This window comes from Mus caroli, chromosome 12 (genome assembly GCF_900094665.2).
Source record: "Mus caroli chromosome 12, CAROLI_EIJ_v1.1, whole genome shotgun sequence".
NCBI classification, from domain to species: Eukaryota; Metazoa; Chordata; class Mammalia; order Rodentia; family Muridae; genus Mus; species Mus caroli.
The window spans coordinates 181,131-185,763 of record NC_034581.1 but is presented as its reverse complement, the minus strand read 5'-3'; the positions used below and the strand labels follow the sequence as shown (position 1 = coordinate 185,763).

The window sequence follows — 4,633 nt, the reverse complement described above, 5'->3', positions numbered from 1 at the left end:
CTCCCTCCCTCCCTCCCTCCCTCTCTCCCTCTCTCCCTCCCATTATGTAATGTAGCCAGGGATAGCTTGAACCTCTGATTTTTCCTGCTTCCACTCCATAATTCCATTCTAAGCAGGACCACAGAGCAGAGACTCCATCCCTTTTCCCTTTGATCCTTTTAGGAGAAGACATAAAGCATATCTGTATGGATGGAGCCTTGTAGCCATTGGTGGGAACGGAGTTTTCCCCTCCAGCCCCTAGAGCTGGGGCACAAAGCTCCCACTGTGGACAGGATCCTTAAGGATGAAAAGAAGAGAGAAGCCCTTTGGGAATATAAGGCACCTGATCTCTGCTATGGATACAAGGAGCGGCTGGGTCACCATGCCTGCGAGGAGGGTGGGTGGCAATCTATTCCTGGCAGCCAAGCCCCAGATGGTATGCAGCAGGAGGAGAAACGGCAGTCACTGGGCAGCCCAGCCCTGTACTGAGTTCCTGACTCGGGAAGACAGCTCATCACGGGGCAGCAGGAAACCTTGGTCTAATCTTGGGCTGCTAAGGAAATCAGAACAACACAAGGGAGAGATTCCATAGCAACAGGGGACAAAATGAGGCCCCAGAGGCTGTATCAGCTTTAGACACCACCTAAAAGGTTCCAGCTCTGCCAACTAAGCGGGAGGCACAGTCAGGCCCCTCGGTCCTCGGTCCTCACATCGGCAGCATCAGAACCTCAGTTCTTTTCTGGACAGCTCACAAGCACGGGAAGCACAATGTCAGGTGCTAAACAGAACCCTCAACACTGTTCATTTCCCCATATAACAAATGGAGAGAGAGAGACAGACAGACAGACAGACAGAGAGACAGAGACAGAGAGAGAAAGGAAAGGGACTGAGAAAGGGAGGGAGGAAGGATAACTAGTCTTGGACCACCAGTGAGGAAATAACAGATCTACATCCCATGTCCCCAGCCTTGCTGTGTGAAAGCCCCCACCCCATCAGCACCTTCAGCAGGTGCTTCTGAAAACCAATGCTGACACAAAAATGGAATTGAACAAAGTGTGACTCCCTGAAATGCACTGTCACTGTTGGAAGGAAGAGGGCACTTTCCTTGGGCAGCCAACTGCCCTTTGATTTCATCGATGGCCTCTTAGAAGGTTGGCATCACCTTGAGCCACTGGAAGAAACTGGCTGTCTCCCACTGGAATTTGTCCCAGTGGGACCAGCTGACATGTCTGAGGGCTCTTAGAGCTGGGGGTGCTGCCAGGCTGGGACAGGGGGACAGGCAGCCCACTTCGAGCATTACATCATTGGGAACAGAGCAGAACAGGGTTTAAAGCATGCTGTGTGGAGGTCGGAAGCTGGTTCCAGCAGTATGGCCGATGGTTGGAGTTGCAGGAGCCTCAAATCAGCCCTGTACAGTCACAAAGACAAAGGAGAGAGCAAGGGGCTGTTGAGGGGCAAGCTATTCTTGATGCACACCACAGCCCTCTGCACCCTGGATGGCTGTCTATCTTTCCATCCAGTCAGCCCATGGCTGTCACAGGATTAGCTCATCTTGACTCCTCAGTTCAGGGTTATGATTTGTATAACCCTCTACGTTGGTGCCCTTGGCAGCTCGCCTCTGCATAGCCTTGTGCTCACCCCTATGAATGGCCAGTCACCATCAAATGCTTCTCAGTGCAGTTTACATCATTGTCTCCTCCTTGTCCTTACTGATACCCACTGTCCTCACTAAAATCTTCTAGACTAGCCTGAACCACCCATAGGCTTTTACAGTTTCCTCTTCCATCCATCTGGGTCGCCAAAAACACAAGTCTAAACAATGTCTCTTCTGCTCAAATTATCAATGGGCTTCTACTCCCCACAGGAGGATATCTGACATTGTCTTCTCCCCATTCCACAGCTTCCTGGAAAACCGTTGCTCATCTTGAAAGACCGAGCAGAACAGCTTAGGAAAATGTCATCGATCCCTGCAAAGCTGCCACCTCCACAACCAGGGCACATTCCTACCGTTTCCCCATTCCCTGCCTCATCCTGTTAGCTCTATGAAGGCAGGAGTCATGCCTCCCCTATCTGCCAGGGTCCCAGCACAGTCCTCGATGGACAGCAGTGCCCCGTGAGTATTTGAGGAATGGTACAGAATCCTTGGGATCATCCCAAGGCAGGCCCCAAGCCTTGTTACTGGCTTCCATGCCAGCTTCTTTTATCCATTAACTCACGTTCCCTGTCATGGGGAATCATCTACCGGGAAACCCAGCAACGTGCGGGAGAGGTGTGAGGCAAAGCCCCGAGCTAACACACCCTAACACTTGGATAACAAGTTTCCAAAGGCCTGCCATTCGGTCCAGACTTCATAGCTGGCACATTGTCTACTCCAGCCCTGAACCTTTACATTTCCGTCAGCACTTTATGTAACTCTAGCATCCTTTACTTTGGCACTAAGCAAAAAGATAATACTTCTCAAATTTTGCCGCATATTGGAATCACCTGGGAGAGTAACAGGCCACCCAGACTCTGCATCTCTTTCTGTGGACTTTGTGGGTAAAAGGCATAATAAGCATAATAAACCTAAGTCTAGTTCAGCAGTGCTAAGAGGGGCGATGGAGACAGGAAGGTCCCTGTGAGCTGCTTGCCAGCCAGGCTAGGGCCACTGACAGAACTTGTCTGAAACAATGAGGTGTGTAAGGTAGGAAGAGATAAGAGGGTAGATAGTAATGTCAACATCTGGCTTCCATAGGCACGCACACACACACACACACACACACACACACACCTTCATTTTTCTAAGTCCCTAGATGATTTATGTGTCCCTGTGTTGAGGACTTTAGAAAACGGGACCAGCTACAGGAAAAGCAACACATTTTCAGTAAAAGAAGATTGCGTCTGACCTCTCAGAGCTCTTTAAACTGGGACAAAATTACTACAGCACTAGGGAAGCCAGTAGCCAGAACTTTAGATGTTAAAACGCCCCGTGAGAAGGTTGTACATCAGTGGTCATTCAACATTGCATGGGGACATGGGGGATGGAGAAAGGGAAGAGGGTTAGGGGGAGGAAACACATAGAGTGTGCTGGAAAATGCCCAAGTGTGGGATGGCAGATTCATCTGTTAGAAACTCTTCAAGGAAGCTGGGCCGTGGTGTTGCACACCTTTAATCCCAGCTCTTGGGAGGCAGACTTGGGGAGATGTCTGTGAGTTCCAGGCAAGCCAAGGCTACACAGAAAAAATTTTTCTTAACAAACAAAACAAAAACAAAAAGGCTGAAGAGATGGCTCATCGGTTAAGAGCGTTGGCTGCTCTTCCAAAGGTCATGAGTTCAATTCCCAGCAACCACACGGTGGCTCACAACCATATGTAATTGGATCTAATGTCCTCTTCTGGTGGGTCTGAAAATAGTACAGTGTACTCATATATACATAAAATAAATAAATCTTTAAAAAAAATACCCCCAAACCAAAAAAAAAAACACTGTACAAGAAAGCACATACTGATTAAATGCTCAATTTCACAGAGACTCTCAAATCAGTCTAGGTTGTAAGGAACAATGTGAGCTGATATAAATAAATAAATAAAGGCAGGTAGGCAAGCTTTTGTTACAGCTTTCCATTTGAGGGGAAAGTGATCCTGACTCTACTCATTAAATGATAGCTGTGGGCAAGGAGCTGTGAGCCAGAACAGGACAGGAGAGGGAAGGGAGGGATTCTCTCCTGCTCCCAGAAGACAGCAGCTTAATGTGCTGCCACAGCCGAAAATCCTACAGTAGTGGCCAAGGACCTTTGTGAAGGCTTTTTGGAAACAGATGAATTATCCCCTTGCAGAGAGCAATGATGCAGCTAGATCTGGAGTGCTGTGTACAGTTCCATTTCAAATCTTCAGGGACTCAAAGGAGACAGGAGAGTCAGAGAAGGGCAACAAAGACCTTCCCATGGCTACGGAGTCTTTGGGCTGCAACAACAAAGAAGGTTAAGAGGCTGTCTTGGAACTCATTCAGGAGACCAGGATGGCCTCAAACTCACAGGAGATCTGCCTGCTTCTGCCTCCCTAGTGCTGGGATTAAAGGTTTGCACCACCACTGCCCAGCTTTTACTTTGTTTTTGAGACAGTCTTGCTGTGTAGCGAATTTAACCTGGAACTTACTGTATAGACTAGGCTGCCCTTGAATTCGTGTGATCCTTCTGCCATTCAGGCATGTTCCATGATGCCCAGCTGGGGTGACTGTTGAGTGAACATGTGGACCTTTGATATCCAGCCTCCATCTTCCCTTGGTACCTATATCTAGGCTCACATTCTCCTTATCCAAAGGCTACATATTACCTGGCTACATATCCCATCTGCACATCATCAGACAGAATACGAGCTGGCTATCAAGCCTGGCATCTAGAACATCAACCAAGACTATATGAGTCCCCAAGATCCCAGCCACTCATTCACAGTCACCATGGCATGAGTCTCAGCCTGCTTCCTGTACGGGCTTCTTGGACCTATAACTGCTTCAAGACCCCTCCTTCTGGCTGGACTGCCATCAAGATCTCCTGGCTTAGCCGGGTGTGGTGGCACATGCCCTTAGTCCCAGCACTTGGGAGGCAGAGGCAGGCAGATTTCTGAGTTCAAGGCCAGCCTGGTCTACAAAGTGAGTTCCAGGACAGCCAGGGCTACAC

The 4,633-nt window shown here is 49.0% G+C and overlaps 1 protein-coding gene across 2 annotated transcripts in view; it reads right to left on the bottom strand.

Annotated features, from left to right (window-relative positions):
• Positions 1-4,633, bottom strand: part of Kif3c (kinesin family member 3C) — a 40,641-nt gene that overhangs the window by 18,136 nt on the left and 17,872 nt on the right. The gene's annotated exons all lie outside the window — the stretch shown is intronic.